This window comes from Thermobia domestica, chromosome 6, assembly GCF_964235325.1.
Source record: "Thermobia domestica chromosome 6, izTheDome1.hap1.1, whole genome shotgun sequence".
In the NCBI taxonomy this organism is placed as follows: Eukaryota; Metazoa; Arthropoda; class Insecta; order Zygentoma; family Lepismatidae; genus Thermobia; species Thermobia domestica.
In genome coordinates, this window is record NC_137459.1 from 33,218,399 (window position 1) to 33,245,074 (window position 26,676).

A 26,676-nucleotide genomic window follows, 5' to 3' on the forward strand; every position below is an offset into this window, starting at 1 on the left:
AAAGCAAATAAGTCTACATAGGGCTGCTTAAAAGGGTAAGAAATCTATTGATCTATGGAAATGTAAATTACAATAATACAGCACATTTGACAAACTGAACTGGCAAGAAAATTACCAGGAAACCTTTTATTTGCACAAAACGCAAAAAGTCACCAACCTATGTGTTCGAACGATCAACATGACATTACTCTTAAGTCTTTAAGCGGAAAAGTTGCTCACTTTTCTGTTTCTTAATATTCATGTTTCAAAGCAATAAGAATCAATATGGGCTTATAATTATATAGGTTTGCGTGAGACTAAATCAATCATCAATTTATCTTCATCTGAAATTAAATTTGTTTTAACGTCTTCAATGTAATAACAAATAATAACAAAAAAATCTAAATCTCGCTTAAATTTTAACTATTTTGTGCACAACAGAATAAGCTTTAAGTAGAATAAATTTTAGTGTCACATTTTTATGCTCTATGGGGAAACACCATTAGGAATTAAGCATTAGATTTCTGGACTTTCGGCATCTATGCCCATGTTAGTCCGTCACTAGAATTAGGATTAGGATGTAGATTTATGAGCTTTCGGCATCTATGGCCATGTTAGCCCGTCACTAGAATTAGGATTAGGATGTAGATTTCTGGGATTTGGGCATCTATGGCCATGTTAGCCCGTCACTAAAATTAGGATTAAGATGTAGATTTCTGTTCTTTCGACATCTATGGCCATATTAGCCCGTCACTAAGATTAGGATTAGGATTAGATTTATGTTCTTTCGGCATCTATGGTCATGTTAGCCCGTCACTAGAATTAGGATTAGGATGTAGATTTCTGGCTTCTGGCATATGCTGCCATTTTAGCCCTTCACTAGAATTAGGATTAGGATGTAGATTTCTGTTGTTTCGGCATCTATGGCCATGTTAGACTGTCACTTGAATTAGGATTAGGATGTAGATTTCTATTCCTTCGGCATCTATGGCCATGTTAGCCCGTCACTAGGATTAGGATTGGAATGTAGATTTCTGGGTTTTCGGCATCTATGGCCATGTTAGCCCGTCATTAGAATTAGGATTAGGATGTAGATTTCTGAGCTTTTGGCATCTGTTGCCATGTTAGCCGTCACTAGAATTAGGATTAGGATGTAGATTTCTATTCTTTCGGCATCTATGGTCATGTTAGCCCGTCACTAGAATTAGGATTAGAATGTAGATTTCTTGGCTTTCGGCATCTATGGCCATGTTAGCCCGTCACTAGAATTAGGATTAGGAAGTATATTTTTGGGCTTTTGGCATCTATGGCCGTGTTAGCCCGTCACTGGAACTAGGATTAGGATGTAGATTTCTATTCTTTCAGCATCTATGGCCATGTTAGCCCGTCACTAGGATTAGGATTAGGATGTAGATTTCTGTTGTTTCGGCATCTATGGTCATGTTAGCCCGTCACTAGGATTGGGATTAGGATGTAGATTTCTGGGCTTTCGGCATCTATGGCCATGCTAGCACGTCACTAGGATTAAGATTAGGATGTATATTTCTGGGTTTCGGCATCTATGGCCATGTTAGCCCGTCATGTATGAGGAATTATGTCTCTCGGTGATCACACTAATCCGAGGAAAGGGAAGGAAGGGAGCGGCTTGGGACTGATGTTAGGTACCATCCAGGCATTTGCCTTGTGTGAATGAAGAAAACGTCACTCAGGATGACTGGCCTGAAAAAATCTTTTAACACTTTTCGGACCGAGTGCCACAACGGGAATCGAACCCGGGACAGTAAATGGTAAACATGAACTACATTTGCAACCAGAAACGTCATTTGAGTATTTGCTGAGACGGGGGTAACGCCCTCCACCAATAAAAGTACAAGTAATATTAGTGCATTAGCACTATATATGCATACTATTCGTTCATATATACGAGAGTTGATTCATAAGTCATGGCTACCTTTATCCCCTCTCAAACTAGCGACAATACGAAAAAAAATCTAACCTGTAAAATATGCATTTGGAAATGTGTGGTATGTATACATAAATATTAGCACCAGATGGAGTACAGACGCAAAAGGCTCTTCTAGGGAAGAAGAAGAACACAGAACACCTGGTAACAGCGTTTCGTTACGGCATAAGCAACACATATTCATCGCAAACACATAAATAGAATGTAATATCACGGCTCTAGTATGGCAAGAAACAATGTGTGAGTACATCTATTTCAACTTTATATGTGAGCCCCTATAACAAAACTAAGTTTTCTAGACATGATTTAACAACAATAGAAGATTGGTTTGTTGGATTAGAGTTTATCGTTCCTTTCAGCAGCGAGGCTAAATTAGAATTGGACTTAGAGCTTAATGTAGGATCCCAACCACAGGAGCTCGAGCCTGAATCCCCCTTGTGAAAAGCGCGTACGCTGATCATATTCACAACAGAGCTAAACAACCATATAAAGAAACTAAATGGTTTGTTTTGCAGCGTGTCGATAGAATACAACTTGTTTGCTTAGTTATCTGATATTGGAAATAACATAGAAGCCCAAACAAGCTCGATCTTGGAATTATAGCGTTTCGAAACCTGGAACCAATATGTAGGAAATATGTGCTTTAATTATGCAACAATTCTTCCGGAAAATAATGTTCATCATGCAACAAATTACAATTATATATCCACAAGGTCCACAAGTAATATAAAATAATGATAATAATAAAAATAAAATCCGGACACGCAAATTGCTATTTAGTACAATAAACTCAATAGTTCGTATCATAGAGTGGAATCTGGGCATGGAAATTAATAGTCATACAAACTCCACCATGTCATTGTCACACATAATGACCTGAAACACGAAAGGATATGAAGATATTCAATAATGATAGCTATGTTTACGTGCTGCACACATTCGTTCAGCATAAACAGCTCTGAAGATGCGCAAGCAAAGAAGGAAATGCATGCAATACAAATTGTAAGGGTAATTGAAATGTTGATTTAGATTAACAGCCATGGTTAAATTTAACTTGTCTAAAAGCACTTTTCACGAGAATCAAACCGAGATTAAAATTACAAAATGCACTTAAAATGGTGTTTAAGTATGTAAACTTGTTGAATACCAGCAACACTAGCCTTATGTATAAAGCAGTTAGGATATTTTGTGTTTCCATAAGTTTCCATTTATACAAAATGTTATATCGGTTTATATCCAAACGATTTGACAACAATATTGTCACCAGTGTAGTTAAGCCAGAATCACAAGAGCTACGACATTGATGCATATGTAGTATGATATCTAAGTTTGCAAACGCTGAAGTTTCGTCTTGGTGCTAGTAAAATGAAAAAGAATCGTTATTGCGACGGATACATCATATCTCTTTTCCACGTACATTTTCAGTAAAGCCGAGTAGTGAAAGTGTTGATAAAATGGTGTAGCCACCGTAGATACCACAGCTAAATATGTTTTTTTTTTTTGCAGGGTTTACTATACCATGAAACTGGATATGAAAATCCATGTTTTTTTTTTTGTTTTTTTTTTCAGTTCCGTGATATCCTTGTAACAAGTCATGAGAAGAGGCTGATGGATCCGTTCTCACCTGGTACATTGTAGCAATACCTACAATATACTTTTACTGGTATATAGAAAGCCTACAGGAAGAAATAGGATGGAATTCTTTTCCATATACTCCAACACAGTATGATATTGTGGAAACTACAATGTATGGTGATAGTCCAGAATGGTAGTGGCCCGATAGAACACAACCGGTGATGGAGGCGTGAGTTTTCATTGGGGAAGTACACTTTGAAAATCGGTCGAATATAACTATCAACCTTCTGTATTGATTGCGCTATATTTTGTTTACCGGGAAAAAAAAATCCGATTAATGTTTTACGTTCCACTGCTATGTCCTTACGTCCAAGAACACGAATGAATAATGTAGAATAATTTGTGGAAAGTTAACATGAAAGGAAACGGAAGAACATCCAGTAAAACTCAATAACATGATGTAAACTACAAAGTCGTATGGACTGAGGTCGAATAACAGATCCCTCGTGTCAGAAAAGAGCACTCTACCACTAACCTATTTTGCTCTCATTCACTCGTTGGTACTGGTTAGTGTATATGCACTCAGTACTGAAGACTCCGATTCAATTTCTGACGAGATGTAAAGTGGTTCGGATCCCATTTTAAGCTTCGCGTCTATGCCTAACAGAACCACCTTACAGAAAGGCATACTAAACTTCAATGAGTCCAAAATCAACTGTTTTATAGGGAACCAATTAATGTTGATATGAGTTTTCCACTAACATATGATTTCCATATTTTTTCTTCAAATTTCTAATCTATTTAGAAAGGTCACAAAATAATATTTAAGTGTTCTTGTATCAGCAAGTAATTAGAATCATGAAGAATAAAGATGTATTTAAGTGTTGATAGAGACAATTAGAGATTTGCTATATTTAGAAGATAAACTTCGACCTACGAAGCCAGAAACAACACCAAATGAAGATAATCCTATTAGCCGTCTGGACACCTAATGAGCTTTATAATATTGTTAAATAAAGAACTGTAATTTCAGTTTACTTGTGTATTACAGTAATATATACTAAAATACAATTTGATTTCCTAAAGAAGAAATGATGTTGAAGTTTAAGTTTCTTGTTTCCTGTAGCAATTAGTGATTCCTGGCACCAAGATAATACAAAAAAATTATAGACCAAACCTGGGTGAACAAATGCTTCTTTTCGGAGTTATAGGCTGCGAGAACATGAAAAAAAAAATCAACTTTAAAGGTCCATAGCTCCAATACGATGGTACCTAACGAAGTCGGGTCAAGATTTCATTTCGGAACTAATATATGCCCAATCCAAATATCCATGTTTCGGAATCCTGCGATATTTCCGCAACAATTTTTTATAGAGGTAGTTGTTGAGTACTTCAAGTTGTATGTCTATAGGAAAACCCCCTCTATAAAAAAATGTTGCGTGGGTACCTTAAGATTCTGACACATGGATTTTTGGATAGGGCACGTATTAGATCCTAAGTGAAATCTTGACCAGGCTATGGTAGGTCATATACTGTTGAAACTATGGAGCTTTAAAGTTAAATTTTTCATGTTTTCGACAGCTTATAACTCCGAAAGCAAGCATTTGTGCACCCAAGTTGGTCTATAATTTTTGCCTTATCTTGGTGTCAGGAATCATCTCCCAGACGTTGTCGGTGTTGTTTTGAAACACCATATATATGTATGTATGTATAATAGTTTTATTACATTTTCAATGATTAAATTTCATTATTGCATTGAACTCCTTGAAATTTCACTGATTATACAATAGACTTAAGATGTCACAAAAGACAAAAATCACAGAGAGTGAGGTCCGGAGAATGTGGCGGCCATTCCACAGCACCACGCATGCCGATTCTCGAGTTGGGAAACTGCATATCCAACTGTTCAAGAACGCAATTTCCATAATGCGGAGGATTACCATCGAGATGGTAGAAGACAGAGAATGTCCCATCTTCAGATAAAATAGATGGCAAGATATAGTCTTCCAACGTTCTACGATATTTGATTACTGTTAATGTGCCATTGTTAAACAACGGACCCACAACACGGGTCCCCTACACCATCATTTTTCTAGAAATACCGAAAGATGCTTTAAGTAAATGAGGATTGGTGGTCGACCAGTAACGAAGATTCTGCTTGTTCACCTCAGCAGAAACGTTAAAGTTGACCTCATATGTGAATAAGATGTCCTAGGCGAAACGAGGATTTTGACGCAATTGATCGGTTGCCCATTCTGCGAATTCCAAACGGGGATCGAATTCATCCTCTAACACATGCTGGTGCACTTGTAGCTTGTTGGAGTTCCACTTATGTATGGTCAAAACACGCATGGTGGATGTGCGACTAATACCACTTTACTGAAAAAAAAAAAAAAAAACAACGAGGGCTTCGATTTAGACTCCTGCTAAATGCTTTCAAAACTGCTATTCATGTTCTTTCGTCACTCGCCGTGCATGACCTACATGATTTTGTTTGTTGGCCACCGACACTGTTTCCTTAAATATCTCGATCAACTTGTTTACTGTTGTATGGCTAATGGGTGCTGTACCTGGGTGATGATTGTGAAAATCATCAGCAACGACCCTTGTAAAAATGCATTTGAATATTTCAGTTTTACGTCCCAGGATTATCCCATTTATGCTAACGGAGAAGACGATTAAGGTAAGTGAATGATGATGAAAGAATTGGTGGAATGAGAAAGTGGGAGGAAACTGGAATACATAGAGAAAACCCTCGGACAGGATTTTGTCCACCACAAACTTACTTAGCCGGGGATTGAACCAGAGACCCCACACATGAGAAGTAAGTGCCCTACCACTGAGCCACCATGGCCACAACGACCCTTGTGCTTCGTTCTCCTGACAACAAAATGATCTCAATGCGTTCTGTCTGCATCACAGCCATCTTATCTTAGTCAACTGAAACAATAGCAGTAAAAAAAAAATAGCCATAACTTCGTTATGGTAAGATATAGAACAAAAACATACACTGCATTAAAGGATGTGGGCGGATAAGGGCCATTTTTCGCCCATCAGACAACGGAAAAATGAAGTGTCCGATTCCGACAAGTTTGCAATGTATTTGTATACTAGAAGATATGTTGCATATGTAAAAATAATAGATACGTGATAAAGAAAATAGTAAGTCATAGAAATGAGTGCCCAAAAAGAGTCCGTTTCAGCGTTTTGCGACATTTTGGTAATGTTTGCTGTCTTTGATCTAGGCTTATAGGAAGAATGAGTCGATGAACCAAAATAAATCTGACTCGTCATAATATAACACTGCGTAACCTTTGATATGAGTACTAACTGATTTTGGTTCAGTGTGTCCTTCTACCTATTAGAGAACAAAATGTATTGCGCGAGAGTATAGAGCGATGAATACCGTTTATACGCTGTAATGTACGAGTTCAACTGGATACTCCAGCTCTGATGTAAGTTATCGATTGTGACTGAAAATACATGCTCAGCATGTCAATAAGATATATAAAGAAAATGTATTGTTTGCGCGGATATGTGTGTAGGGCAGCAAAAATAGAGACAGCACGTTATGGAGTATTGAGAAGGCGTGTCATTTCTGAAAGTGGTATGAGTAAAAGTGCGAGCAGGAAAACCAGTCGCAGAATGGCATGAAATTCTGCAATAGATATATATATCGAAGAATCATACATACCACGCGTCAATGAAGTACCGATGGGAAGTCATTAATACGTTATATTGCAATACTGAGGGAAAGATGAAAAACAACGACCAACAATCGTTACCTGATGTCTCCGATCCTTACACTCACGAGCACTTAAGTGACAAAGGTATGTACTCTCTGTACATACATCATGACGATGCTTCTGTTCTCCGAGTTCAGTGGTACTGTCAATGTAAAGTAGGCACACGGGTCGTCGGATGTTGTGGGCATGTTGCTTCCGTACTATGGTTTCTGGATTACTGGCGCCACAATTCCACCGCAGTTAAGAAACCGAGTCTAGAATATACTCATACACTACAAGATGCCGCTGCAGGATGGTCCAGTGGCGATTCGGATGACGACAAGTGTCTCCAGCTATCTGATTATTATCTATGCTTGATTATTTCCGATGTAATATATTGATCTCATAGTCGTAGTAGACTTCATTCTTCTTATTCTTGCCGTTAGTGTTCTATTTACTGTTGCTTTCTCGGATGCCAACTCATGACATTAGTGTTTACGTTCCTCATTAACACACGACTTACGTCTTTGTTTATTTTTTTTTACCTCTCACTTATAGCGCTTTCCATCAAAATATATTTGTTTTCTTATTTTTATGAGGTATACTATTGGAAACCACGCATTTCACATCTCGGGCCTGATGGGCGAAAAATGGCCCTTATCAGCCCACCTCCTTTCCGAAAAATCCCAGATGAGGACAAGGTATCATAATACATAGTTTATATTTAAGAACATGAAAGTGAATTTAAAATGGCCGATTTCAGGATAGCAGTCTTCGACATCACACGTCGAAAAAGTTTTTTTCCTGGCATGTGTTAACCTACAGTGTCACATTTGCAATTCTATTAAAATACTGCCTTTAGTTTGGGTATTCCCACAATTTTGGACCACCCTATATATTCTTTATTTCATTTTGTGATATTGACTTGTTTTCATATCAATGATGAAGAGGAATGGAACGCGACGCGAGAAACAAGTGAAATATATTGTCCGGGTAACACGTGGGAGTGTATCCTACTTAGTTAATCAATATGATAGAGTTTTGAAACAGTGATATCATTCAAACTTTTGTAATATGATATGAAATCATTAGTTGCTCTTCTTTCTGGTTGTGATGGCTGAACCAGAGTGAGACACATTCTTCAATATTATTGGTGTTTAATGAAAGAAAATATAAAAAAAGGAAGGAAAAAATACAGTCCACAGATGAGATGTATAGCAATCGATACACGCCAAAGGCTAAACTAAATTAGATAGGTGAGTGTAAATTCTGAAGTGAAGCTTTCCAGAAACAAAAAAAAATAAAAAAATAAATAAAGAAATAAAATAAAAATAAAAAAATAAAAAATAAAAAAAAAACTTTTTGTTTTGACTAGTAATTTGCAGTGTCGTGTGTACCTCACGTAATGAAATTTGGTTTGTTTAAGTAGACTTATATCACATCTGTTTTTTTGCAGGGAGATTGTAGTGGGAATGGACTATTCGAAACATGTTCAAGAAAAAGGACGAACTTTTGCTATAAGATCTATATTGCTGATTTCGCAACATTTTAAGCACTGACTCCCTCAAAGTAGTCCCCTTTATTAGCAACGCGCCGTTCCTGAAATTTCCTCCATTTTTTTCTGGAAAGCCTCCTGGAACGCACATTTTTGGGATGGTTGCTGAGGTCTCTTGTCACACTGTCCAGAATCTCCTCCATTGTTAGGAAACGATCTTTTTTTTTTTTTAAGTGATCTTGAGTTTGGGAAACATGGAAAAATCTGCTGGAGGATATGTCCGGAGAATAGGTTGGATGGGACATAATGATAGTCTTATGTTTTGCCAAACAACTGCAGATCAGGAGCTAAATGTGAGCAGGAGCGCTGACCTGGTGGATCATCCAGTTCTGGTTTTCCCAAAATTCAGGCCTCTTCCTGCACACAGCATATCCCAACCGCGCTAAAATGTACTGGTAGAACTGTTTATTTACCAGCTTACCACGTGATACAAATTCATGATGGGCAATGCCTTTCCAATATAATAATAATAATAACACAACCAATATCAACTTGATCTTTGACCGACTCATGCGTACTTTTTTGAACAAGGAGACCCTGAATGAATTGAAAAGCAACTGAAAAATATCTGTAAATATTTTGCCAAGTTTATAGCGAACTTTCGCACACATATATTGTTCTTCTATTTCTTAGATTGTCATTGTATCATTAACCCGACGAATAGGTTGTTCGTTTCAGCTGCTGTAGCTCGGAAAGTAATGGTCACGTAGCGAAATGATACAAATGGCAATTACTGATCTAACTCTTCCGCTAAGTGCCTCCAGTAGAGCGTGCTCTCTCTGTTAGTTGGCGCACTATTTCTAAAGATGGGTTTGTTTTGTACATTCTTGAGACACTTGATTGATTACAAAGAACCGCTTCTTGACTATATTACGATATTTTGTATAAGATCAATTTCAGAACCGGAAGTGGTTGACTTCTTCTACTTCCGGTTTAAATAGAGATTTAATTGTAAATGCCATACTTATTTGAAGAATACTTAATCGATTTAAAAAAAAACGCTTCTCGCCATCTCCTATATATTGTGTCCTAAGCATATCAATATTGAAACCGGAAGTTGTACTGTATTTCTATCATTTCCGGTTTTAGTAGCGAGTTAAAGATTGAGGCGAAATACATTCTTGGCACGCTTAATCCATTTCAAGGAAACCGCTTCTCGCTATCTATTATCGTTTTTGCTCCATAATGATCATCCTTAAAACCGGAAATGGTTGAGTTCTACCACGTTTGATTTACATATCATTTTCATTAACGCAACTGATTTCTAACTTCTCACCCTCTATATAATGGCCGAAATCGATGGCGACCCATGTTGTCCTCGAGATTTGGTGTCTCCTGGTCGAACACACACAGACTCAGAGAAAACATATACAAAGAAGAGTTTTGTGAACCAAAATTCCTTAAACACCGAATAACATTTCACAAGCTAGGGTACAATTCAAGACGTTATAATTCACAGGTACTCCATCTCTGCACTATATTAAGCAAGTATGCAACAAGTATAATTTCTTTCTATAACGTTTTGTAAGTTTAAATGGTTTGTTTTTCAAATTTTTTTTTAAAGGCTTCTCGATTGTGGAAAGAAGAACTCGTCCTTCTATTGATTTGAGCTAATGTTTATTGTGAGTACACAATGCGTTTACTCAAAGTTTAACAGGTTCATGTCTCACTTTAAATTAACGTACAATAGATTAGTTCCATGTGTTTTCCCCTAAGTTATTACATATATATATGTTTGTAAATTTATCTCCAAATAAAAGTTTACATGTTTGTCTCCAATATTTTCGACAATGAGACATCGAAAACCACGAGTGCTAGAAATGTGCAGTTTTCACTGGTCCATTCCAAATTTTGTGTACATTGTCCAGTTTTAATTGAATATTTTTAAAAAGAAAAAAAAACTGGCCGTTGTTTTTATTACATTTTTAGGGGTACATGGGAAGTGTTGATGTTTAAAAATGTAAATCATCATATCCTATGAGTTATACAGTCCAACACATCGCAGTCGTACACAGGGGTTGCATACCTATCGGGCGTTTGTTTCATGGCCAAATGATAATGAAAAAAGAAGGATAACAATTTCTCCAATGTAAGATGAGTCTTCATCTTTGGAGTGTTTTACCCAAAGAACACTATATATATCACTAACATAATTAATTTGGTATGTAATGTATTTGCTTATTACACACTGCAATCAGAAAGAAAGAAAACACTTGTCATATATGAATTAGAATATCCAACCGGAAGTAGGCCCAAATTTTGCAAACTGTGTGAGATATTGAAAAAATAACCGAAAAGTCTATTTTTTATGGAAAAATCTCTTCTTTCTGCCTCTTGCTGATTTTTATCAAGACGTCTTTCACTTGTGTCTATAATGGAACAAGTACAGATGGTGTGAGAAATGACAAGGAGATTCATGATCATAATATGAATGATGCTCTGTGCAGAGAGCACAGCTTCCGCTAGTTATTATAATTTTACTGAACAGCATTTTGTAAAGTGCTTTGCAGAAAAGTTCAAACTCTAACTTTGATGGATAATAACTCCAGAACAAAAAAAAAAAAAAAGCACAGAAAATATATTTCACATGTAATATACTGATCGCACGGAATCTTGAAACTTGACCTAAGTCTACAAATTTCAACACCCAATAGAACACATGGGCGTATTCCAGTCGTCAACCCTCATTCTTGAGATTCTTGTATCATCTCTCAAACAATATGGAGAACATCTTCCGAGGGTACAGTGATGTAGTATTGTAGTTTCGTAGTTGAAAAAACCTTAATGTTTTTTGTTTCACTTGGACATTCTCAAATTTAATTTTAAAATAGATTACTGTACCGAAAACCATGTAATGTTCTGCAGAATATTATTGATATTATTTTTATCGATTGATATTTAAGAACAAAACTTCTATTTTCTGTTGAATTGAAGGAGAATTTTAGCTTATTACTAAAAAAAAAATCTTTACTATTGTGATGACAGTGGCTTTTCAGAAATATTACAATTTGAGTACATATTACATATTACAAATGTTACAAGTTTATAGTAAAATTCGTTAAGTTTTATAATAACCACAAATCAGTATACGCCGAACGATATTGTTTCCTTATTTATACAGAGAAATAAGAATATTAGGAATAATCGAAAAAAAATAAAAGATTGTGATCTTGGTCAAGAATTTTAGGAATTATTAAAACAATGCTTCTAAAGATTTCAATCTTGGTCAATAATTAGTTTTTTTTGGCCCACAAGCCACAAAAGTTTTGAACGGCCCCGAAATCGAGTTTTCGTATTTTCTGCGGAATAAACAAATCATACTGAGTTAAGTGATAGTTTGGATTTGGCTACGCTATATGCAGTTCTCAACGTATATAAGGCAAGCAAGAAAATGTTGATTGAAATATATTGAATCTTTTGATCCAATAAAATATATAATTCATAATGCTCACTAATACATTAAAAATTAATAACGGTATTGTTAGTCCTAATATACAATTGAATGTCATTTAGATATACATTTTTCCAGCATAAAGTTCCAATTTCATTACTAATGAAACAGAAAATAATTGTAACATTCGCGCTTAGAGATTTAGTTTACTGTTCAGCGTTATTTTCGTGATGAATATCTAATAATTAAAAGTAGCGACACGTTGACAATTTCATTTATTGAACTAACAGGTAAAATCTCACAACAGCTCAAATTGATATACACCTGCCTGCGCTATTTTATTTTTAAGCGTAAATAGTACATGAGACCAGAAGATAATATAGATCAAAAGAATAAAACGGAACTTTTAGTAGCTTGCGCTGTAACACAGTTCGAATGTGCCTCTGTGTCCGTGTATCCCTGTGTGTGTACCACTGTCAACATTGACTTTCATTAGCCACTCCGAACGAAAGGTCACGTAAAACACATCTAATATCCACAGAGGGAAGTGGTCGATGAGATCACTTCGTTTTCTTCCTATTGCATTTCGTCCCATTAAGCTCGCAAATGCAATGATTGTGTTAGAGTTATGATTTATTTATTTATTTTTAAATGCGCTTATTACTGTAGCATTTACCTGCAATGCTTTCACAAATTCATTTTTAAGAGCTATCTGCGTGATACGGTAGGAGTTGCAGATTGTTGGTTCACTTAGCTAGCAGTAGACGACCTGCATAAACGATGTGTATGTTTGGTTGCATAATGATAAAGAGTTGGGTTGGATGCCTTGTTCATTTTAAACAATTGAAAAAAAAAAACATCTTAGTAAGCAGTAGACGACCTGCACAAACGCTGTGCATGTTTGGTTGCATAATGATGCGGGATCATATGCCTTGTTTATTTATTTTAAAACAATTAAAAATGTATTTTAACCAAAACAGATTAATGCTGTTTTTAATACACGTGCTTAATAATAATAAATCCATAAAACATGCAGTGAATTAATACCACAAAATAAATATATACTACGAAATAAATAAATGTGTACAATTCGGCAAACCAATATGGCGGTAGAACATTTAAATTGTATACTCAAAACTGAAACAACTTTATTATTATTACCATTATTATTATTATTATTATTATTATTATTATTATTATTATTATTATTATTATTTAAAAATTGAAACTGGCACATATACATTGACGACGCACATGCACACAAACAATTATGGAGCTTCAACTTACAAATGACTTCTTCGTTCGTATTTATTTTGGGAAGAACATGTTTACTTGTTTGCTTCAGATATTGATACGCAATTTATTCGGCAATTTTGGAAAGTAAATATACATTCTATTTCTTTTTTAAAGTATTGATAAACACGCGATTTTTTTTTTTATTTTAATAGACAGACATTCAAAATACCAGGACACTGTGATCAGTCATTGACCATTTTATTCAAACATGGAATATAGCTAAACATTTCTTGGTTCGTTTAACAGTTCCTGCGTTCGCGTATAAATTCGTGTCAAGAAATGTATATTTTCGGAGGTTGGAGCATGCGTATATATGGGAAAATCATAATATCCTTTATAGCAATTCGATATCTCAAAATTGTTCTTCAGCAGTAGCCTTCGATAGTAGTAATTGTAACCAGTTCTTATAATTACTCAGTTTCAAGCAACAATGTTGCAGCTTTTTTTTTCTTTTTGTATTTTTGTATTGATTCCTTCTTATGAGTCCGCTGAATAACTGCGAATCGCTTACGTTTTCTTGTTTACGTATGGTTAATCGTAGCAGCTCGCAGGGCAATTACCGGTAAGAATAAAGCTAACTTAAGTAAGACTGATTTTAAGGTATTTCTTTTTTAATTTAACGAATTGCAGTTTAACGTCATTTTTTTCTTTTCTAAATTACTATACAAATGAGTTACCTAATTTCGCTATTTACAAGATATGATCAAAACGTACGGTAACTATAGTTGCACGTTGTATCCATTTCGACTAATAAGCCTCGTAGCTTAAACCGTTGGTACCTGTCGGTATCGACTTTGAACGACTTCTGACATGTTAACTGGCTTCCAGAGGCAAAAGATTCAGGACTTGTTAAGAGTGTCTGTTTCGCGTCAACATTACGTTTTGTTCTAAGCTTCAAACAAGTGCCAAAAAAAGCTCACGAAATGTCAAAATCAGTGTATGGCAATGAAGAGGTGGCATTGAGGACTGTTTGCAAGTTGTGCGACCGATTTAAAAGTGGCAAGGAGTGGGTTGCAAACGAGCTACCACCGAGATGTCTTTACACGTCAAAAGTATATGGAAATGTGCAAAAAAAAGTGAAACAAATGATTTGTTTAAATACGCGAATGACTACTCAAGAGCTTTCTGAGGAACTAATCATCTCGTATGGATCCGTGGAAAGCAGTTTAATCGCCGATTAAATGGACAAATAGCTTCCTTCTTCACTGTGAAAACGTGCCGTGCCACACCTTCCTTTCAATCCGCGAGTATTTGGCCGAAAAAAAAGATGTTCATATCTGTCCACATTCGCTGTACTCTCCAGATATAGCACCATGCGACTTCTGGGTTTTCCCAAAATTAAAACTGTCTTTAAAGGAAAGCGTTTTGACACCTTTCCTGACATTGAGAGCGTCACGAAAGAGCAGCTGAACGCTCTTTCAAAATAAGCCTCCAGAAATGCTTCCGTTCATGGATTCAACGTTGAGATATATATACATTGTTGCTAAGGACAGTACTTTAAAGGGGATTAAGTCGGATTCTATGTCAACTTATTACTTTGTTTCTAATAAGAAATGATTCACCGTAGCTTTTGATGACACCTCGCATATTGTCATAAGTGACTCGAAGTGATCGAATAAAATAGACTTACACTAAATCAATTATTATCAACAAAATAAAGCACTGCATGCAAGCTTTTTTTATAATCCTCCTCATTGATCTAATGGGTAACGGAGGCATCCTTACCAGGCGAGGTTCTTGTTTCGACTCCCACTGAAAGAAATTCGAACATACTAGAGTGGTTCAGATTTCACTTTAAATTTTGCTTCAATTCTACTATAATTTAGTTGCTGAAAAATAGGTCGGTCTACGAATTCATCAAATTGACGGAATAAAGCCTAAGCGGGTTCCAAATAAAATATATATAATTCATTTCGCTTATGACAAAACACTAAATGGTAAACTATGATACAAAGAGTTTACAACATCGATTAAAACATGAGCATGACCAACAATTGAAAAAAAAAATCTAGTAGTCTTATTTTCATATTGTAATTAAAACAAAAAAGCTTGTCATACACAAAATTATGTTGATGTATAACTGTGATAATTTGACTAACAATGCAAAAATGAAAATGAAATCTTTGAGTTTAACGTCCCAGGATTATGTCGTTCAGGCTAAGGAGACGATGATTAAGGTAAGTGAATGATGATAGGAGATTTGGTGGAATGAGAAATGGGAGGAAACGGGAGTACAGTTTCCCTCTGTATTTCATTTGATGAGTATTATATTAGAAAGGTGAAATCACAACACTAAATTATTTATGTATTATGCCGTCAAATCATGCAAATAATATAATTTGTTCATGAAGATAGATCGGAAATATGTATAATCTTAATTTGGTTCTTCTTTGTAACCGAATGGCATAGATACGTTGTTTCAATGTATGTGGTTATAGATTCGGCTAGGAGTACTCAAGGTCAATATATAAATTCGGATATCACCAGTAGGTCGCAGCACATGCCCTCTACACGTTCAATGCATTTTGTAGTCATCGAGAATATTCCCAATAGTTTAGTCAAGTATGTCTGCTGAATATTCAAGCGTTGCTCAAGGGCAAGTTGAATACATAAGCAGAGAATAATGTGTGAATTTTTATATTTTTCTTTCGAAATGAAATGAAATCTTTAAGTTTTACGTCCCACGGTTATGCCGGTTAAGCTAAAGGAGACGGTGATGATGAGAGATGAGTGAAATGGTGGAATGAAGAAAGTGGGAGGAAACGGGAGAACCCCGAGAAAACCCACCAGCACGATGTTTTTCCACACAAAGTCCACACGGCGCGAGCTGGGATTAGGGATGCGCACGAGACAAGATTTGTGGCTGTCTCGTCTCGAAAAATGTATATTTTTCTATTGGAAGAACCGTGTCTCGACTCGAATTTTGTCAGAAAAATCCTATCTCGACTCGTCTCGCGCGCATCCTTAGCTGGGATCGAACCTGGAACCCCAAGCACCGGAGGTGAACGCTCTACCACTGAGCCACCGCGCCCCCCATTTTTTCTCTTTTATAGTTGAGAGAGATTCATTGTTGAGTGCACTTACATCTGAGAAACTTGTTCCTAATAATGTTTTTTTTCTCAACAATTAAAGAAACATAATATTTAAAAAAATGCTAGATTATCCACTGATTAATTGAGCTTGCCCTCGGAAAAAAAAAGTTTGAATATACTTCACATATACACAGGTGGGGATAGTCAAACCATTTCTTTTTAAATTATTATACATACAAACTGGAATTTTATTTTCTTCATGTATTGCAATAAACGGTCAGAGCACAAGTGGAAATTAGTGTATAGGCCAAAAACTGGTTAACTTCTCGATTCAGTTTCAGTTGTGTGTGTGTCCAGCATAAAATAAATAAAAAAATAAGTAAATAAATTAATTAATTAAACGGGCAGACTACAAGTTGTATAGCTTCCATAATATCGGCTGTTCTAACACTCCTTGCACCTTCTTTTCGTGTTGTTTGATCTGTTTGTTTAAAGGGAAACAGGTCAAAACTCCCACAGCCAAAACCCCCACACTCAAGAAATGTCAAAACGCCCACACAAACGGTTATAACTCCACACAAATGGACAAATCTCCCAAACACACAAACGGTCATAACCCCCACAGCCAAAACTCCCACACTCAAGAAATGTCAAAACCCCACACAATCGGTCATAACTCCCACAGAAACGGACAAATCTCCCAAATGCACAAACGGTCATAACTCCCACAGCCAAAACCCCCCACACTGGTAATCGGTCATAAACTCCAACGGTTATAACTCCCACACAAATGGGCAAAACTCCCACACATAGCAACGGTCACAATCCCCACATAAATGGGCAAAACTCCTACATGCAGAAATTGTCACAACTGCCACACAAATGGACAAAAAACCCACACAATCGGACAAATCTCCCACACTCTGAAATGATCCTGGTTGCATGTCTTGCCCTTGTACTTTTTATGTTGCAACTATTCTTCTTGCACTGATTACTAATGACAGAAACACTAAAGTGGGCGTCATAAAGAGCCGCAACAAAGACGTGCAATCACGATCATTTCAGAGTGTGGGGGACTTGTCCGATTGTGTGGGGGTTTTGTCCACTTGTGTGGCAGTTGTGACAATTTCTGCATGTGGGAGTTTTGACCATTTGTGTGGGAGTTTTGTCCATTTATGTGGGTATTATGACCGTTGCTATGTGTGGCTATTTTGTCCATTTGTGTGGGAGTTATGACTGAGTGTGTGGGCGTTTTGACATTTCTTGAGTGTGGGAGTTTTGGCTGTGAGGGTTTTGACCGTTCGTGCGTTTGGGAAATTTGTCCATTTGTGTGGGAGTTATGACCGATCGTGTGGGCGTTTTGACATTTCTTGAGTGTGGGGGTTTTGGCTGTGGGGGTTTTTGACCTAGACCCGTTTAAAGTTGTTAACCCATCCACCCACATATGTAGCTTTCACCATTTAACAGAGAAATCCCGTTGTTTGCAGGTCCAATACTCCATTGTTGTTAAACTTCCCGACATTTAGAACATCAATGTCCCAATCTACTCACTCCACGACACATCTTTAACGCATGAACATCTTAGAAAAGGGAGGTTTGTCTGCCCCAACTGTATTTGATAGTACTTCTTTAAATATTGTCTCCTCCTACGAAATACGTTGAAAACATGTGACAAGTGCCGCTATTTATAGCTTATTTTCACTCTTTTAAAGTGAACTCAAATCAGATGCAAGTCCGAGTATTGTGGTTTGAGTTCTACATTAATAGGTAGGTTACACTTCACCACGAATTGGTTGGTAAATAATTAGAGATCGAAATGTTGGGTCAAAATTGGATATGACAATATACTGATTACTTCGAGTGATTATATACGGTGCATTATTATGAAAAAAGTAAAAGCAGACAAATTTACTTCAAAGATAATACATATTCCATTGGAAGCTTCATCATCAAACAAGGAAATTCAACACTTTGAAAGGAAAAATAATTTGACCACCGCGAACGTACTTTGGTCAATTATAAAATTAACCCAATATAATATGTCCTGATTATATACAAAGAGGAAAATACATTGTTTAAATGTACTTACGTTTGATGAATAACGCTTTCGATCTACGTCGACCAGCTTCAGGTTAATATCCTGTAAACAACATAGAAATGTATTTCAATTAGATTATAAGTACAACTATAATAAGTTACAATATTAATTCTTTCGAATAGTAAAGAAAATCATTAACTTTTTAAAGTTTATTTTTAAAATAAACATTTGTAATCAATTAGTGGGTGATCAAAATAAACTCAAAGTATAATTATTTCATTTGTGTGTGAGTGTGTGTGTGTGTGTGAGAGAGAGAGAGAGAGAGAGATTTCCACAATATTGCTCAATGTTTATAATTGAAACATTGCAAAACGACAACAATAAATAAACAAAATCCATTGTGGTTATATGGTTAGCGTATGCACTTTTGGGTTGGGAGACCTGGGTTCGAGTTCCGGCAGTAGCTCATTTGCTTTGAATTACTGTCAACTGCTGTCAAAACTGGAACACCTATAAAGGGTGTTTCAAAACAACACCCACAACATTTGGGAGTTCGATTCCTGAGACCAAAATAAGACAAAAAGGGCACATCAACTTGGGTTCACAAATGCTTCCTTTCGGAGTTATAGGCTACCGAAATCATGAAAAATTGAACTTTAAGCGTCCATAGCTCCAAAACTATGTGACGAACCGTAATCGGGTAAGGACTTTACTTAGGAACTAGTATGTGCCCTATCCAAATATCCATATTTCAGAGTTCTTCGGTACTTCCGCAACAATTTTTATAGAGGTTGTTGGTGGAAGTTATATGCCCGTAGCCAAACTGCCTCTATAAGAAACTGTTGCGGAAGTACCGCATGGTTTTTAAACATGGATTTTTTAATAACGCACACATTAGTTCCTAAGAGAAGTCTTGATCCTACTTCGGTAGGTCTCACAGTTTTGGAGCTATGAACTTTTAAATTTCAATTTTTCGTGGTTCCGGCAGCCTATAACTCCGAAAGGAAGCATTTGTGCACCCAAGTTGGTCTATACTTTTTTTTTGTCTTATTTTGGTGTCAGGAATCACCTCCCAAACGTTGTGTGTGTTGTTTTGAAACACTCTGTATAAACGTTAGACAAATTGCATTGCTCCTTGTGATTATTTTAAATGAGACATTCATTTGAACTTATTACCAAAGAATTTTTTTTTTTAGGCCACCAGCCTTGCAAACCCTCCGGTACTTTACTGGACAGTTCGATTTTTGACCTCCTTGTCCGGTGTCTTGTACGACCTCAAAACCGGACGTTAAATGTCCGGTAATTTTTCGTCTTACTAGCTCTATTCTCTGTTATATTCACATTATTTTGCAGTGACGAAGGGAATCGTTTGTCGATGAGCATGGTTAAAGCAAAGCTTATAATTTGCTTTTACACCGATTTGTCGTGGTAGGAATTTGCTAACGAGTTCAAGGCAGGAAAATTAATTGAACGTTTCAAAACTGCTTAAGGTCAACTAAAGTACATTTTGTAGATCGTACCTAACATTGCTTCATCCTTAGCTACATTTCCCAAGTAAATGATGTATCCAAAACCAGTAAAAATATGTAGGTATTAGGAGATATTATCAGCCCCAACGAAGCTAATGAGACTTATATTTCAAGTATATTCTTTTGCATTCCATAATTATATTGCCAATTATATTAGCAATTGTGTTTTAAATACGATGTATTATTGATGGTAGACTACAAACATTGCATGTGCCAACTCAACCAAAACTGGAATACATAAGTTTAATACACGTTTCAAAAGTAACGAAGGTCATTAAATGAGAACTCCAAATCGCTCAATTTTATGTTACGAAACCACTTTCAGGTTGTACACATTTTTGACGAGCGATGGTGTCACAATCTTAAGAGTCTTCATCCCGGCGAAATTAAAATACCACTAATTTTACAGTAATTACGTGATACCTTCAAATAGATAAAGATAATATAATTATGGAACAAGAGCGCCCTAGACAATATTATTTTGCGTGAGATACCGTTATCACAAGTCACCTAGTGGCAGGGCCGGCGCTAGCAGTTTTATCGCTCTCGGCGGTACTTTCTCATGCCGCTCCTTTAATCCGCAAATTTTACTTTGACACAAGACGTTCAAGTATCACGAAAAAGTAAGATGCCCTATTTAAAAACATGTATGAAATGGAAAAGTAAACAAAAATTGAACTATCTATCTTTTTCGAATGCTTTTTTCTACATAATATTTAAACCACTCTATACGTGACACAATATTCAGTATGCTCGATTTCGCTGTATATATGCAGTCTTGGCATATATGTGATATACAGCAGCGCATACAGAAAATAAAATTTTAAAAATATGCTTTAGTCACGACAAAGAATTTTAATTTTTAAGCCTATTTTATATCAGAAAGTGTTTCCAATACAGTATGGAGCATAAAGATAATATAGTGAATCAAATATTACGGCAAAAATAAGTAATTAGCCTAAGCCTTATGTACTAAAACACAATAGAGATACACAATATTAACATATTTTAATTGAAAGAAAGTTTCCTTGCTTCGATGTGAGCAAATTCCTTGATCACATTCGCGTAGTTCAATGTTTCAGCCAATTCACGCTCTATTGATATCCTAGTTAGACCATTCAAGCGTGTTTCAGACCTGGAAGACTATAGATAGTTTTATATAACTTCCTTCTCCACTTGTCACTGTTACCTGTAAGGTTAACAAAATCCTAAGTGCAGCACTGACATTAGGAACAAAGTCATGTTTCTCAATTAATTTTAAAGCTTATTCTTTAGGCTTAGTTATAGCGGATAACATGGGGTTAGTATCTTTCGATTCTTCGTATTAAAATGCTGGCAAGTTTACTACACTTTTCAGACAAAAGTTCAGGTGGCATATCTTTAAGATTACTTATATCGTAAAGAAAATCGAAATACTCGCTGTAATGTTTAAGTTGCTCAAACCTTTCTCTTAAAGCTAACATAATCAGGTCTAGAACTTTGTAATAAAAATCGATCTTGTATCTTGTTTGTGGATTTTCAATAGCTTCATCATCTGCCTCGTACTGAAACTGTCTCTTCTTACGACTTCGAGCTTGCACTGTATTACTTATCCGTGGATCGTCCATATCTAATACTGATGGCAACTCATCGCATCAACTAAGTAAGATTGAAACTTTGTATCATTTCTGCTGCTCTCAAAGTACTCAGATATATATTTTAAAGAAACCAGACTGCACCCAACACACGAGAATCAATGCTATGGAGACTTTCGTTTATTATGTTTGTATGGAGTAAAAAGTCATACCAGATAACGAGTGAGCAAAAGAAAGTAGTCACGCAGCTAGTTTGCTATACACAAAGCATCGTGGCCGACTATTCTATCCAGTCGTTCTTTCAGAAAAAAATGTTCCGGGGGGTCACACTTAGTATTCCGGCGGGGCACTGCTAATGCTATTCTATTTATTATTATACTATAGGCGTATTATTTTGGTCTCTTCCGGGCGGCACTCTCAGAGCTCCGAGGGGGCAGTGCCCCCCAAAATCATGTCTGGAAGAAACACTGATTCTATATGTTCTATTATCGTTACTTATTTGTAGTAAGACATCATAAACCTCGCCTATTTTATATCTAAGTGGAGTCAGAGCATCAATTCGGCTCTCCCTCCTTGTGGTGCCTAATGGCTTTAAAGTGAGACTGCTAACGTGTTCCTTCCTGACGTATACTACAATATTTTGCAACTCTCAACAAAGACAGTATTTTAATTTTAATTTATTCACTAAGAATTTGAATAATTTCATTTTGGACATCTTTTCCTAACTAATGGTGGTATTTAATTGTCCTCCCATGGTTCTTTTCATGTGCTCGGCCATGACGCTGTCAAACTTAGCAAAAAGTTCTACCAGTTTCAGAAAATTACCATTATTACTCGTGTAAAGTTTATCAGATGTTATACGTAACGGTAGACATTATTCACCTAAAAACTGTATTATTGCAACTAGTCGTTTTATTACGTTCTTCCAATGTTGTGCTTCGGCATTTAACATTTTCTCGTGTTCTGCGTCAATTGCAAGACCACTCTTCAGTCGTATCGAAAGCTCCATCTACCTTCTTTGCGACTCAAGGTGAATAGGATACCTATCATGACTAGCAAAAGCTTCAGAAATGTGACGCCAATTGTTATCATCAACTGTGAAAGATATTTTACTTGTGGATCTTGGTCTATAACGACATCACTATGTGTGATATTTGTGCTCGCTTTTGTGGTGAGATCGTCATTTATTGTATCTATAGAAAATGTGAAAACGAAGGTGTATCACTAACAGAGAGCAGTCACTGAATTATATTTCCTGACTGACTGAGTTCTTCATTTAAATCTATTTTTTTTTTTTTGACTCATTGTCATTTGGAGGAACGTTAGGAACTTACACAATCTAGCTGATAATCTTATCTACGTCGCTGCAAGAGAAATATTGAACGAGATACATGTGGCTAGTAGTTTGATAATTGAAAATGATGAGAGGTGCTCTGAGTTTCCTAAATCAGTATTTTTCTAAATGTGAGTGAAGTAAGTTTAATTACATTCTCAGGTGAACACCATGTGGACTTAATACGAAGCATTATATTTTGATAATATTCTTTCTTCAAATTTTGTCGCCCATTAGACTTGCCGCCCTGGGCGATGGCACGGCCCGACCTCTCGTCGCGCCGGCCCTGCCTAGTGGCTTTCCGTTTTCAGCTGTTTAGAAACGCGAAAATAAATGCCGATTTTCAAAATGACTCGAAATCGAAATCAGATAAGTGAGTCGTGATAACGGTTTCTCATGTAAAATATTATTGTCTAGGGCGCTCTTGTTCCACACTTCGATTATCTTTTATCTATTTGAAGATATCACATAATTACTGTAAAATTAGCGGTATTTTAATTTCGCCGGGATGAAGACTCTTAAGAGTATATGTATTCTAGGAGGGTGTTAGGTATTTCCATTTTCAGAAATTGACGACCCTAATGGAAACACCTTGTTTAATAATGCCATTATCACTTCTATTTCATCTTCACTAACACACAACTTTTACAGTTCTCAAGATTAAAGAGTATTTGCAATTTAGTCAATTTAGTTGATTCAGATGGTCATTTAGATAGCATAAATATGCATACACATCTATGAAAATGTATTTATAAATATGTTAAAAGTTACTTCTTTAATACATGTATATCTAATTGATACTTTGAAATGTCCTTAATTGAAACATTCGTGTTTCTATTGTGATGTTAATGGAGTCTAAAATGTATTTGTTGATATGTACTATAAATGCATAGCGTGCATTATTATTATATGAGAAATCAAATTATGCTTGTTTGTACCTAGAGTTGTGCAAACATATACTCAATAATTTTATCTATTCAAATATTTGGTGTTTGAATTGAATCTCGCTACTGAATAATAAAGGTCAGTAGTTGTGTTCGTTCAACATAGCTGAAAGTGACACTAAATATATATAAAAGTAATACCAGTAGGCTTTAATATCAGTGTGTATTAGGGTGAATACTTTGAAAATATCGGTTTTTGTACACACACACACACACACACACACACACACACACACACACGTATATATATATATGCAAGCACACAAAGCTTTTGCAATAGGTATGACTTTTCGGCTTTCATCACAAGAACTCTGCTCCTGAAAGCCATTTTTTGCTAGTGGAGGTCTATGGAGAGCGTTCTATATCCGAAACAACATACATATATTGGTTTAGACCAGCCTTTCCCAACCCTTTCCGCACTGCAACCCCGTTTAGAACCTACAATACATGTGAAGGACCCATTCCCTACAGTTAGTATTTATATTTCTTCTCCATGTTAGTATATAATATACATATATATATATACTGTATATATGGGGGGTCGGTAGGTGGGTGCTTTTGTGTTTCCTTGCAGTGGAATAATAATGTTAGATTGGTATCATGTCTACTCTATAATAAGGTGGTAATGTGTTTCAAACCTGGGGACGGATACCTTGACTATGATGTTGCAAACAAATAAATAAATCCAGTAATAAACAAAACTAAACCACAACAGCCTACCCATCAAATATAGAAAAAAAAATATTTTTTTTCTGGAAAAAAAAATAAAATGAATTAACTTCAACAAGTTAACGTGATAATAAATTTATGACTCACCGAGGTGCACAACTTCAGTCAATGTGATGGTTGGTGTTGTCTTTCAGCCATTAACTTGGAACTGTCAGGATCAAGCGAAGAAGCTTCTAAGCGAAGATCCGCCTCAGCATCGAGTCGTTTCCTGTACTTATTGTTCATATAAGAAAGAGTAGAAAACGTTGACTAACAAAAGTACGTCGTGGCGAACCGTATTAAGCGTCGTAGTGCACTTTTGGAGATTTCAGGATACACTGATCGCGCACGCAACCAGAAATCAGTCTGTATGAAGGATGAATACTTCATTTTCATCATCAAGTTACACGGAAGTTCCAACAACTGATATTTTGCATCGTTTGGCAACTCATTTTCTGTCTCTAGGAAAGGACGTTTTGTCCACTCTAGTTTTTTTTTCCTTGTTGGAGTATAGACAACTTCTTGTAGCTCGAATATAACTTCTCACGAAAATTGACTTGTCATTAATAATTCGATCATTTAACTTAAAATAGTGTATTTCTCACCACTGTGCGTACCCTTCTCCGATTGATTTGCGGACCCCTTGGTATCGTCTTGGGAACCCCTGGGGTTCTGCGGACCCCAGGTTGGGAAATGCTGGTTTAGACGATCCACAGACAATGATTTTGACATTAGTGACAAATAGTATCCTGATCAGCCGAAAAAAAAGTTTTAAGCTGGAGAATGAGATGCTTTATTGGAAGAAGATCCATATGAGAAACTCAAAGAGTTTTGAAACACTAAATCTTGATGCACCAATTGAGGACAGTTTTTCAAAAGTCAATAGAGCAAATTTTGAAAAAAAAAGGAGGTATATTTTTTTCCTGGTATACTTTTTTATGCTACCAATCGAGTTGTGAAATCAGAATTGACAAATATCGAAATGTGCCATGTGTATAGAATACTAAATCGTAAACGGTTTGTCAGAACTCGATAGAGGTTATATACAATAACAACAAAAATGCAATTGTGGTAAATAAGATGTTTTGTACTCTATCGAGGTTTGAAAGAAAGCGATCCTCAATTGTTGGGAAATGTTTGTATGCAATGGGGATAATGATCCTCAAATGAAGAACGTGGGCGCCTAATGAATTGACAGAGATAGATGCTAACCACTTGGGAATTGCTGAATCAAAGATAAGAAACGAGAAGTCGTTTTTGCTTCGAACTGACTCGTAATGAAAAGTGTCTTCCTTACTGTAATCGTAAGCTCGGAAAATTATGCCCGGGACGCTGTAACATAATATTGGTGGAAAGGTCATTTTACTGTGTGTTTGATGGGATCAAATCGATGAAGTCTAGCATGAGTTGCTACAACCTGTTCGAATAGTTAATGTTGAACGCTGTCAAACAAAACTTAATCCATTCGAGTCTAGTACTCAAATAAACGCACATACAACATGCCAAAATACATTTTTCTGGATGGCAATGCCAAACGTCATATAGCAAATTTAGTGAAGGAAATGTTGTAGATATTTGGAAGGGATATCTTACCCCATACACCCTATTCATTAGACATTGCCCTTCAGATTGAAATTTCTTTTAATTGATGCAGCATGGCCTTTCTGTGCAGCACTGCAGATATTTTGAAAATATCAAAAAAAAAAAAAAAAAAAAAGATTGGATGGTTGGATCCCTTCAAAATAACCTTTAAAAAAAATCGTCGAACCCATGTGTTACTCCCAGTACTTTCATTCCATGTTTTTCCAGGGTGAGCAAATTTATCCACTGGCATAAAAGTTTCATTTGTTTTGTATATTAGTACACAATTTATTAAAAAGCATATGTTTCTGAAACTCAGGTAGGTAGCAATATTGCTCCATGCCTTCCGCAAATGACACGTCTGACTACTCAAAAACGTGGGAAAAGATAGTAGCTTCCGAAGGACAATACTTTCAAAAAAAATGCAATATACCGTTCTTGCGAAACAAACTT

General features: G+C 36.1%; 1 protein-coding gene across 1 annotated transcript in view; it reads right to left on the reverse strand.

The window, feature by feature from the left end:
* mGluR (metabotropic Glutamate Receptor) overlaps positions 1-26,676 on the reverse strand; it is a 1,220,665-nt gene that overhangs the window by 1,074,833 nt on the left and 119,156 nt on the right. Inside the window, exon 2 of the mRNA XM_081761481.1 lies at positions 18,606-18,656. The gene's annotated coding sequence lies outside the window, so the exon portion shown is untranslated. The remainder of the gene's footprint in view (positions 1-18,605; positions 18,657-26,676) is intronic.